This window comes from Watersipora subatra, chromosome 8 (assembly GCF_963576615.1).
Source record: "Watersipora subatra chromosome 8, tzWatSuba1.1, whole genome shotgun sequence".
In the NCBI taxonomy this organism is placed as follows: domain Eukaryota; kingdom Metazoa; phylum Bryozoa; class Gymnolaemata; order Cheilostomatida; family Watersiporidae; genus Watersipora; species Watersipora subatra.
Genome location: NC_088715.1, coordinates 25,227,323 through 25,240,789, shown reverse-complemented (window position 1 = coordinate 25,240,789; position 13,467 = coordinate 25,227,323).

Sequence of the window (13,467 nt, the reverse complement as noted above, 5' to 3'; positions counted from 1 at the left end):
TCTTTTTTCCCTAGTTTTTGATTAATATGTTACCACCCCTGGTATAAAATGACAGTCTTTCATCGTTGTCACATTGTTTTACCTGCCCAATAAAATGGGACAGCAGGCAAAGCGGTGGAGTGTAGTTTTCATAATCAAAATTTAAATATAGAACTGAGTTTGGGCTATTTTACGATTGCAACTATTAATATCGCGAATGCTTGTGAATTTCAACTGACTGATCATGACGGTGACAATATTCGGCAACTATATGTATTTGACAACAAAATGAAACCAACATATCAGTAAAATAACCACTATTGTTCATAATATTTGTCAGTTTACCAGAGGCTTTATTCAGCATATTTGTTTGTTCGGGTGCAGTGTTCGGGTTCATCCCAACAGAGCTCGATCATTAAGCCCCGCCCATATGATGCCCATCGCATATGCTTGTGGGGGCTGTATATCATTGGTCAAATGACGTTTGAAACATTCAAGTGATTAGATAATATGCATATTCATGATGCTTATGTCTTACGCATTCTCAAAACAGTATATGTTAACATTTCATTTTAGTGTTGGTTCTATCATTAGAGTTTTCATATCATCTGCACATGGATATGAGCCTACTTTGATTTGTGAAACAAGGTATTGATAACACATCGATGGTGCTAGTAAAGCTGTAAATCTGCTCGATGGCTAGTGTCTAGATGTCTAGTGAATTTAGTTTGCTAGTACTAAAATGTTTAACCTTTTTAACTTATTGAAGCTATTCCTAGGGATCTTTCTATATGATCTGTTGACTCAATTTGCCTTATTTGTTTATAACCAGGAGACATTTCTCTAAATGAGTTTGACTCTGGACAGAGACATGTGCAGAGCACTGCTAGTAATTCTAAAAGTACTTGGCTAATATCATCTCAGTAATAGGAGTTTTAACAAAAATGTTATGAAACCTGAACAGTGGTGGTCACCAGCAACCACATAGTAGACGGCCTTCAACACTCCTTACTTGCTAACAGATATCAGACTACAAGCTCTGTAATTTCAGATGCCCATATTTGTGAAATAAATAATGAAAAAAAATTACCAGTTATCAAAATGTGAAGTCAAAAATCGAGAATATGCTAAAGTGATTTATACCATAAAACATACAAAAAAATGAGAGACCATTAAGTTATTAAGTGGGTGAATAGTCCAAGACATTATTAGCCTTTTTAGTGCTAAACATACACAAAACATATGTAGCTCTCGTGCGACAGCAACAAGGATTCTGACATACTTTGGAGATGGAGAATGGGAAATTGAAAGTCGTCTGTTTTGCTCTTCCACAAGTTGACAAGAGTAGGACTTGTCTTCTCTTGTAATTTAGAAATATAATCTACATGGCAGCTTGAAACCCAAGCTCATCTAGATTTCAAGGTGACCATCTGACCATGAAAATGGTATCTTTTGTGAAAATGGTTATGAAGAACTCAGAAAATTGCTGGGTGAAATATTATGCAATTACAGAAGGCATTTTGCAATAGTGGTGAGAGGAGGGATACATGCTTTGAATAAATGTTTACGTTAGTATAGTGATATTCTGCTTGATGAATCTTACGTGAGTGTTTTGTTAACGTATTTGGTTAATAAGTACATGATAAGTTTTTTATCTTTTAATATGATTATTACGAAGTTTCCATGCAGAATCCTTTATCAGTAATGTAGGACACCGTTACAGTAGTGTCCTACATTATCGCTGATTATATAATAAGACTGTAATGTAGGACACTGCTGTAACAGTGTCCTACATTACTGATTACATTACAGTCTTATTATATAATGATGAGTTATGGTATATTATGTAATGTTTTATAATAATATTTTGAATTTTTTGTATTATAGTATGGTATACTATGTTGAGCATCATTAAATCAGGTTGCATAGTATTGTATCAAATAGAATATTATTTTTTCTATATTCTATTATAATATATTATATCATAATATATTGTATTTTTATACGGTGTAATATATTATGTTGCTCTAATAATAAGTCTTCATACAGCAATACTGTAGCCGCACCAGGGTGTGTCAGTGCCAAAATACTAGGTTGAAAACCATATCATGTTTATAAAAGGGCCCTAGTAATAGTAGAGCAGTGGTTGTGCGATGCTTTGTGTCAAGGTTGTATCTTTAGATATAACAGGTAGATTAGAGTGTTTGAACAACACAACCTTCTGCATACGAAGCAGCAGGAAAGCAACATCTGTGCACATCTGTGGCAAATGTGACACCGTGGGTCAATAAAACCGTCTTCATGGCAGAAAGATGGTACATAACATTGGTGTTTCGCTTGCAAACAGCAACACTGAATCATAACAGAACGAGAGCAACACAGCTGTTGTCATGATGGCATTGCAGTGTCATAGGGGGATGTCTACACTATCACTGTGTGGAAACTTAGTACATCGGTCTTTTTTTGATGTGCCAAAAAATTTACAACTCTATGTTGATTAACAAACTATTATTTCTAACAAGTTCTACTTTTGGTAAATGGTAATCAAAAAATAGTGAAGTAAAGCATTATCTAATAGGAGAAAAGAGCAACAGTAGAAACACATTAAAGTTATTCAACAAGCTGCTTATAGCAATATAGCTGATGTTTAGAGACTTCTCCTAGGTTTGGTTCAACCAGTTACCAGTAACTCGTTTACTTGTTATGAAACTATATCATGTCATAAATTTGCTCAAAGTTCAGAAACATATTCTAATCAATTCAAATCAATTCTCTCTCACAAAGAATCATTTTGAGAATGACTGTTTTATAGTTCAGGCTTTATCACTAATGGCCACTAATATTCATGCAGCTCTAGTTCTTATTTTCTTTTGCCATCTCTGTGTTTAGTTCTCTCAACTTTCATGTCACAAACAAATGGCAAAAAAAAGAGGAAGGGGAGAAAAGCAGAAAAATGAACAGAAAGAAAAAGAAAGAACAAGAGAGAGAGAAAGAAAAAGAAAGAACAAGATAGAAAGAGAGAGAGAGAGAGAGAGGGAGGGAGGGAGGGAGGGAGGGAGGGAGGGAGAGAGGGAGGAAGGGAGGGAGGGAGAGGGAAGGGAGAGAGAGAGAGAGGGAGAGAGAGAGAGGGAGAGAGAGAGAAAGGGAGACAGAAAAAGAGACGGAAAGAGAGAAAAAAGAGAGTGATGGATGATTTTACTAACATAGCTTTTTTTATTAGCAGATTATTCTTCTCAAAGGATAATTTGTATAGACTGCTAAAAGCTACAACAGAGTTTTGTATGATATAGTTGATTAACAGTAGAAGTTAGTTCGTGCAGACCAAAAGAAGTTTAAAACAATTTTATGAACAACATATTACAACACATAAATGTAACTTTGCTCAACTGCGATATAGCCAACTTTCAAAATTCAAGGCTGAAAGTGTATGTGAACTAAAGTTCATCCTGGATCTCAAATTCAGAATGGGTGGTTTGAGCAATTGTTAGTGGCAATTCAACAAGAGTAAGAGCTCTTGGTATCACTAGTGGTGGAAACGAAACCATCCGCGGTAGCTGGCTGGGAAGCTCTACCTCAACAATGACACCATTTTTTGTACCCACCACAAAGCTAACCGTAGACTCATCAGGGCAACGTGTTACAGTTACTCTATCTGACAGCGAGCAGAAGGCACTTTTGTAGCTGAGGGCCTTGCAGTCTGGCATTGTAGTCAGACACTTCATGATGCAGTTGGCAATGTGCGGTGAAGAGAACACTTTAGTTACACTGTCAAGTGTGGGACATTGACCCGGGTTCAGCTTTTGGAAATATGCTTCTCTTGTCGCCAGATCCTGGGGACAAGATAGCAATGAAAACTAACTCCCAACAACGTAGTAGAAAATATTTTTATTCTATTTTCTAGATTAGCTCTACACTCACTCTTGTTGGAAAGTTTTGATAAAATCATGACTTTTTACAGAAACTACTTAAAAGCCAAAGAAAATGTTAGCGCATATTAACATGTTAACATTTTAACAATGCAACTAGAACTTTACATTTGCTCGTCATTAATTTACTTAAAAGGCTAGCTTATGTCTATCTTATGTTTGTTAAAGGTTGACTTGCAACAAATTTCAAATTACAATTGTTTGAATTGCACACAGTTATGTGAATTGCAACAATCACAGTTATGTGATTGTTGCACACTACATACGCAACCAGACCTCACTGCCAGTCATTATATAAAACTTTTAACCTCTCATCAAATCACCTAAACTTATGAATTACATAAGTCTTCGGGTAATGAGAACTCGCAGTAAATCATAAGAGATGGTTATTCTTTTTACAATTAAAACATCTCTAGCTGCACAATGCTTTAAACGTCGCTTGTAGTAAAACGGATTTTTGACTTAGTAATTCCATCCAAAGATTCAACATGTCTTACTCCACTGTGTTGTAAGAGGAAAATTTGTGGAAATGAGATTACAAGCTCTTAAAAGCTAGAAAACGAACAGTTAATCGGAACCATCACGAAAACGCTGTAGATTGGAATTAGTTTCTAAAACGGCTCAAATGGGACGTAGCTGAACAAGATAGCTTTTGTTTACACTTTCATGCAACTTCATTTGTTGAAATATCTTCAAAAATATACTTCACGCATTCAAAAAACCATGTTCATTGTCCTTACGCATCTATTTCATCATAATTGTAACGCTGTCACTTTGAGCACTGTTATTTCAAAACCTAACGTAAAAATTCGTTTAGTTTTTAACCTTAGCTCGAAGGAATGCATATCATTCTCTGATAAACATGACGAGCCTGTTGGTCACATGTGATAGTCAAAAAATGTGCAGAAATTGTTTGTGCTATTTGGCAAGAGGTACGGGTCACATGATCAGATTACGACTAGATGATTAGGCCAAACCGAAACAAAACTGCAATATAGTGAGCATCTATACCTGATATGGGCTCTTTGGTAGAACCCGAAGTGTTTGCCATAAACGAGACATGCTACGAGACATTTTAAATTGACCCTTTTATTGGCCATTCAATTCGCGTGACAACCACGCGTGTCAAAACAATAACCAAGTTGGCTTGAGTACGTCAGCAAAATAAAAAGATCCTAGCCTGCGGCGCTTTCGTGATGGCTGCAAATTAATCGTTCGTCTTTTAACTTTTAAGAGCTTGTAATCACATTTCCACATATTTTGCAACTACAACACCGCAGAGTAATACGTGGTGAATTTTTTGATTCTAAATAACTGTAATGTGAATTTTGTTGCAAGTCAACCTTTAAACAACGCCTTACTTTCAGGTATTGCATAAAACACTAGCAAAGGACTAGAGTCTAGGCTTAACTAATGAGTGAAGCTGAACAATAAAACATTTTTATGTTATGAGCCATAGAAGAGGATAAATTATAAAGCAGGTATTCAGAATTTTATTTTGGCTGAAGCTGTTTTACGACTACCAGAAAAGTTATGATTTTTGCTAACATGTTAACTATATATACTGCTTCAACTACCTTTTCCCACACATTGTGGGGTTTTTGCAGCCAATTGTTTCTGATACTAATGCTGACATGATAGTTAGTTAGGGCGTAGGAGCAATTGTGGTTGGATTCCTTTTTTAAAGTCACTAATTGTCCGATTGTGCGATTCAAATTATTGACCTATTGATCATAATTCAGCATACTCACTACTGAACCCCGACTATTCGTATACATTTACTTTATGGTGATGAAAATAAAATAATATACTTACAACTAAGTTGATAAAGCATCCCAAGGTCAAGGCTACAATAAGAAACCACTTCATCGCTTCAACGGTGCCAGATATCAGAAATATTAGAGCAAGAAACCAGACACGCCAAGGTCTGAATAGAAAGTAGTTTTCTGATTACATGTATGTAAATATAAAGGAATAATTAAAAGTTTGCTTTGCTTGATTTGCCAATTTGAAGTGTATATTGAAGTTGTTTTCACAAGATTCATCGCTTTCAACGAGTAATTTTTGTATTGTTTGATGTTAGCTTTGATCATATCCAAGTGTTGATTAAAGATTGTCTGTTACTTTCAACAAGAAATTATGACTAGAAAGCAATACGTGTAGCAGATGTTGCGAAACTGACCATAAAAAAGGGAAGTGCAAGCTTTTTCTTTACTAAAGCTGCTGACAAACTTATAATGCTAGCCTTACAACCAACAAGCTAATGTTGTGTGTTAAAAGCTCAGTTTAAGAAGTCAGAGTCATACAAACAGATTAGATCTACTATCATTGCTAGCGGAAAGAAAATATGCTAAAATTAACAGCCATGGTGGAAGAGCCACAAAAACATTCAAAACTGACATACTTTCATTCCTTTTAGGCATTGGCTTCTAGGAAGAGAATGCTGAGCTCTAAAAGTTTTTTTTTTGTAAATAATTAAGATGTCTGGAATTAGAAATAAGAAAAAACTGGTATAGGGATAGAAGGAAAACACCATTAGGCTGATCACTGAGCATAATATTTTATACCATATTATGGTAGCAGTTAAATAGTTGCAGAATGTTAAGCAATTGGCTGAAGTCCAGAAGAGAACTGCAAAGATTATACATGTAACCTCTTGAGTACAAGTTGTTCTGAAAAGGTCTCTACAGTAACACAGGCCAGAAGAAGTTCTTGTCAAACAGTTAATCATGCTGTAAAAAAATGGTTCTTTTCGGGATGCTGAATGAATCAGCATCTTTTCATAAGTTTCAAGATAATGATCATAAAGGAGTCATCATTTAATCAATTTTAAACTTGAACTAAACGGTAAAAGTAATAGCCAAGATGATGCTGGAAGTACCGGTGAAATTGGCTAAGATTTTGCTAGGAAAAATGAAAGTAGCTCTGGTTAGCAGTTTACAACTAACTCTAGGTTTAAGCAGTGCTAGAAAGTGTAATGAGGTGTCAGGAGGGCAGTTTACAGATATGGTAAAGGTTTTGTGCGCTGCCTTTACTGACTCTACAATAGAAAGACTCAGTGTTATGAGTTTATTTCTGCTTATTTCATAACTTGTACATTATATGACAAGCAATCACAATGAAACGAGTGCAGAACAACTCAGCTCTTCATCTTGCACACCAGTCCCTTTTATAGCTGTGAGGTCAGCCTTCTCGTATTTAGCTGAGCTGGCTTGGTATGGCTTGGCACGGCTTGGTCTTACTTGGTATGGATTGGTATGGCTTGGCATGACTTGGTTTGGTATGGCTTGGTATGGCTTGACAGGGCTTGATCTGGCTTAGTATGGCCTGGCACGGCTTGGTATGGATTGGTATGGCTTGGTTTTGTTTAGCTTAGTCTGACTCGATGTTTCATGATGGACTACTTTCCACCACAATATGAACTAGACAGTATATGAACACAATATGAACTAGTTGAAAGCCGCACTAGTGTTCAGATAAATTAGACAAGATATTTTAACAGGTCTTTAAAGGGTTATGTGGCTAAGTGAATTATTTGAGAAATTTGATGCTGCCCAAAACCATTTGAAGCATGTGACATAATCAGTGATGTTTGAGCTTACATTTGACTGATGTGTAAAGCACCGGCAGTTTTTAAAAATGTTTTCGTTTTTTGGACAATTGGTTAGATGTCTTAGTACTCGATAGTAGAATGCTAGGAGTTGAACAAATGAGCCTTCTTTACGTATGACTTACAAGTATGCGTATAGTTAAATAAAAACTATCTGCTAACCTATTATAATTTAGTTCTAGCACACGAAGGTAAGGAGCTTTGTAACACCCGCATAGTTTGGTTGAGCTGTAATTTGAACACTTGATGAAGCACTATTCTATAGTGCAATTTGAGCTACACATGTAAAAATCGAATGTTCAATTATACTTGGAAGTTTGCAGAAATTGAGATTTTTCTGCTGTAAAACTCATTAAGTTTATTTAATTAAAAGTATCAGTAGAATATTTTATCAAATGTGAAATAGTTTCACGCCAGTGATTTAGTCAGTTTGCTTTGAGTGTTGTTTTATAAATTACTATCGGATTGTCCGGCATTGCATGGGTAGTAAAAATCTGCTTATAAACAGTAAGAGGTAATGTAGTTGCATGCTACTTGCTATTAGCCTGGTACATTGCCAATGGCTAATTTGGGTAAGTTTACTAATAAGAGCTAACTACTTGCTCTCACAGCTGAGAACGCATAAAATTACGCTACTTCTCTCCGTGATGTTGCATCATCACGGAGAATGGTAGCCTATTTGCATTCACATATCGACATATATCACCTAATGAATTCATCAAGATTGCGGGGTTTAATTGGAAGGAAGGTCAATTGGTTAAGGAATAGGTCCGACGATTGGGAGGGTTCGAGATCAAATCTTCTGCGATACGGATTTTCCATTCCAAAATTTTAATAGCTGGACATACACTGACACAAACTTTAAAGAATATATATATATACATTGTAGATTAACAAATTTATTACACTAAATTATACATATGTTCCAAACTGACATCATAATAATTCTAATAAGCAAATATTTGACATGACGATATTCTAATTAACAATATCGATTTAGAGCCACAATTTTTTTAGGTTTTTGAAAGCTGAAGTGACAAGCTCTGCATGTTGTGGTGAGCCAACAAAAGAAGCAAGTATTTTGCTGACAAAAAATTTCTGCAATAAGAAATATGGTATTAAAACAAGTATTTTCGCTCAGTATCATCAATGACATGCCAGAGACATCTCAGTCAAACACTTAAAACGCTTGAATATTGCTTTACTAGAAGAGTTTGAGATGCTTCGATAGTGCTGAAGGTCATCCATAAGACTTTTACTAAGCAAAATAAGGAGCCATTGGTTGTGGAGATTCTACAAGAATATCTAGGTCATTTTGTTAGTGCACCAGATAGCTAACCATAGACTCAGAATGGCAACTTATTAAGGTGATGTCATTAGACAGCAAGCAGTTGTCATTGATGTAAGTCACAGACTTGCAGTCTTGCAGTCTATTCAGGCACTCCAAGAAGCAGCTGACAATGCTGGGTGAGACGAAAACTGTCCTAACAGTGCTGTAACGTAAACAAAGGCCTTTGTTCAGCTTTTTGAAATAGGCTTCTCTAGTGGCTGGTTCCTATGGAAAAATGCAATATAGTTTATTTAAGACGCAAAAATCATTTGAGACTAATTGTAGTTTTGTTGTTTTTTGAAAGCTCTCTCTAGCTTACAGACTCATTAGATTTTACAACAAGCATTCACAAACACAAAGGTAATCTCAGTAAACTCCAACCAGCTTGAATTTGGATACCATCTCAGCTATGCTAATAATCTTATCTAAAATGTTTTGCTGATTGTTGCATACTACATACACAACCTGACCTCACTGCCAGTCATTATATATATATATATATATATATATATATATATATATATATATATATATATATATATATATATATATATATATATATATATATATATATATATATATATATATTATAATATAATTTAAAATATATTATATATATTATTTTTTATATAATATATATGTATAATATTACAATATATATATTATATATATTATATTATGTATATTATATTACTAGAAATTCCATTGTCATACAGCCCACGACCAAAGTGATATTGGAAAAAAGAAAGGGTACTGATGGTTGAGAAATGCAATATTAGCAGTCAAATAGGATAACTGCAATGGTAGCTGCAATGTACTGGGTGTGGGTGTTATTATATACAACAAATAGCAATAATGAAAGGAAAAGATTATATGTTTATATCTCTCCTCCTGCAAAATGAGAAATGCAATATTGGCCAATATTAGAAGTAAAATGCACTGATATTATTATAATAACCAATATTATTTATATAGTAATAATATAAAACCAACGCACAATTTTTTTACATTTCAAAACGGCATAGCTAACAATATCACGAAGTTGTGATATTTATATAGATTTTTAGAAAATCTGTACTACGTAGTCATTGTTCTGTAGTCATCCAAACTTATAATTAATTATTGCAATAATCTCATAAGAAACGTTAAAAAAATATCATCGTCATTTGCTTTATTACACTGCGTTGGACATCAGTTAGAATGCGAAAGTATTCAAATGTGTCGGCAAATGAAAATGAAAAAATTGAAATCGGCAAAAGTGAAACGATTTCTGTACTCCTATGTTAATTGCCGAAACCTTTGGCAATTCGACAATGCTATAGACCAGTAAAAAGTGCACGTTTTTTTTTTCGTGAAATGCGCAAGACTTCATCGTTCTATTATCTGTTGCTCAGCGTTTCAATTTCCGGTCTTAACTTTTATTAAACCAAGCTTTTCAAGCATTTTGTGGCGATTTTCGTCCAAATTAATCTGTCTATTTGTGTATAATCCGATCAGACGGGTTAGTTTTAGGAATTTGTGGTAGCCCTTCAAAGGTTTGGTAACATATTTAAATAGGTTTAGAAGTGTTTTGTATCGTTATTATACTCTAACGACTTTACAAAACGATGCTTAAATTTGTTGATGAAATTTCTTGACAAGGGTTCGTCTCATTGTTGGATGAATAATTTTCGTAAGTTGTGTGCACATGCATTTATCGTAGAAACTCCCACACTTCGCTCTGCTCGTTTGGTCGTGGGATTATATTATTATATATATATATAACTTTTAAGCAGGCATCAAATCATCTAAACTAATGAATTACATAAGTCTTCAGGTAATGAGAACTAGTAGCAAATCATGAGAGATGGTTATTCTTTTTACAATAAAAACATCTTTAGCTGCACAATGCTTTAAACATCGCTTCTAGTGAAACTGATTTTTGACTTAGTAATTCCAAAGTGTGGAAGTTACGTTTTAGAATATTTACCTATTATTGCTGATAAAAGAAAAAAACAATATACTTACAGCTAGGCTGATAAAACTTGCCAAAACGCAAACTAAGAAAAAAAACTTCATGATGTTTTTCACACAGCAGGCTTGCTTGCAGATCTCTAGGTTGACTATAATCGAGCAGAGGTACTCGAGAGCTAGAAATGTTGACGGCGTGGATGAGAAGTGGTCTACTCATCACAAATACATGTAAACAGCTCACAGTAATTAAAGCTTTTTTCTAAGTTGTGTTATCAGTTGTAAGTGCATATTGAAGCTGTTTTCAGTAGACTCAATGAATGGATAGTATTGTCTACTATTGGCTTTGATCATCTGAAAGTGTTGGTTAAAGATTTTCAGTGTACTCAACTAATGACTATGACTAGCAGATAGTTTTCTGATGATATCAACTAACTGAGATGAAAAGTTTTATGGAACCTTGAAATCTTTAGTCAGTAGTTAATATTATTCTTGTTCTCGGCTGTTAGCAATGAGTTTGATTACATTTAGAGTGATAGGTGGTGTCGTTAGATATTAACTTTTATCATCACTAAAAGTTGACTAATTACAGAACGCTTTTTATTTTAGTGGCCAAAGGCTTGCTGTGCCATCCCATAAACACTAGACAAGCACTAGACACTAACGACTACGGTTTGCAGGCAAGGAGTTGTCCCACAATCAGAAGCATTCCATGAACGAAGACGATCAGTACAGTATAGGCAATGTAGATAAGTACGAGGGGTACACAAGATTCACATGTTCTAAATACGGTACAATTTACCTACCATTAGAAAAAATCAGAATTCTGGTCTGTAAAGCTTTGATTTGAATCACATAAGAAATATAAGGTCAGATAAGGTCACATAAGGTCTTTGTGTGTTTTATGCTACCAACTTAAGCCAGCTTATGGTCAGCAGGTTCATGGTTCAAATCATACAAGGACACTGGTAATGCTAAGAAAGGTGTTTACCCACAATTGCTTCTATTAACGATCACTAGTGTTGAATGCTATACATTTTTGTAGTATTTTACATCTTCGTAGCATGTAAACAGTTTCAAACATCACAGATTTATCTCTTCGAAGCGATTCAAAACTCCAATTCAGGGGGAAGGGGTGTTTTTTAAAACACAGTATCAACAGAAAAACACTGCATATGGTGTAATGATCAATACTTGTATTAATGCACAAATCCTTGCGATCAGATGTTGGATTTTCATCGTTTTGACCTTGACATTTGACCTTAAACACATTTTAATAGTGTCAGCTTAATATGAAATATGCGCCTCGCTGTAGCTAAACTGTGCAACAATTTTTTCGTAGCGTGTAAACTTGACATCTACAAACAATTGGGAGTTATGTGACTACCCCTGGTTATCATGTTAACATGTCCTCCTCATTCTTACGATCAAAACCTTAACTTTGAAGCTCAATTATTTTTAAACTGTAACACTAGTGAATTTTATGAGTTAAGGGTTACAAAGAATCCTATACCAAAAGGAAAGACTATTTGGGGTGGTGACCCTTACCAAAAAATGACAAAAAAAATAATCAAGTTGAACTCAAAAAACGCTGTTAGGTTAAAAAGCAGGACAAAAGGCCTCCAAATGTCACTTTTAGAACTAAGAGTAGTTAAAAGAAGTCGGTTAAAAACTTTGTTAACAGGTTCTTAAAAAGTGAGCGCCAGCTTTGTGCTTTTTTCTTCTCCATTGTTCTGCCATGGTAACTTTAAAATTAGACTCTCTAGCTGTCTATAGACCTGACTGAACTATTGCAAACTACAAAAACAATCGTTTTAACTGTTTTAACAATAAGTGTTTAAATAATAACTATGATTCAACTATAAATGGTCAATTATTTTACATTTGTTTTCTTTTTTCTCTTAATTCATTTGAGCTGCACAAAAATTACTTTTTTGTGATGGAATTTTAAAAGTTAGAATGGTAAATGTTGCATATGTTAAATAAAAATAGTTTTTTGTCCAAAGACTTTTTTATTACCTGGGCAACGCCAGGCATTCAGCTAGTTCAACTATAATTGTTTAATTCAACTATGATTGTTTTAATAATCCAACTATACTAATTCATAATGGCTCAACTGTACTTCATAGTAAGAAATTAAGAGCTTTTATTCTCAATTTAATAATGTTTTACAATTTGGCCAAAAATGCAACAGTCGAACTACTGAGTGAACTTTCTACAACAGATTAATTTTTTTACATTGCGTCTTTATGCTACTCTTTGTAGTTTCTTTTAAGTAGTATATTCATTAACAAGTTCTGATAGTATCGACTGGTTTTGTAACTAGTTGATACTATCAGTTGGTAACCAGTACTCAACTATCAGTTTGGTAACCCTACCATGTTTTTAACACTAGTCTAGCTTCAGTTTTACCAGCCAATCATAGTCTAACTTCAGTTGTATTAACCAATCATAGTCTAACTTCAGTTGTATTAACTAATCATAGCCTAACTTCAGTTTTACCAGCCAATCATAGTCTAACCTCAGTTGTACCAACCATTGCTAGCCAAATTTTGTCTATCCTCAGTTTTTGATTGCCTGATCTCAAACATATTAAAGTTTGTAAAAACTAATCAGAAATTTTTTTTTTCGGCTTTCAAAAGAATATTTCGATTTACAATACAATTACAACT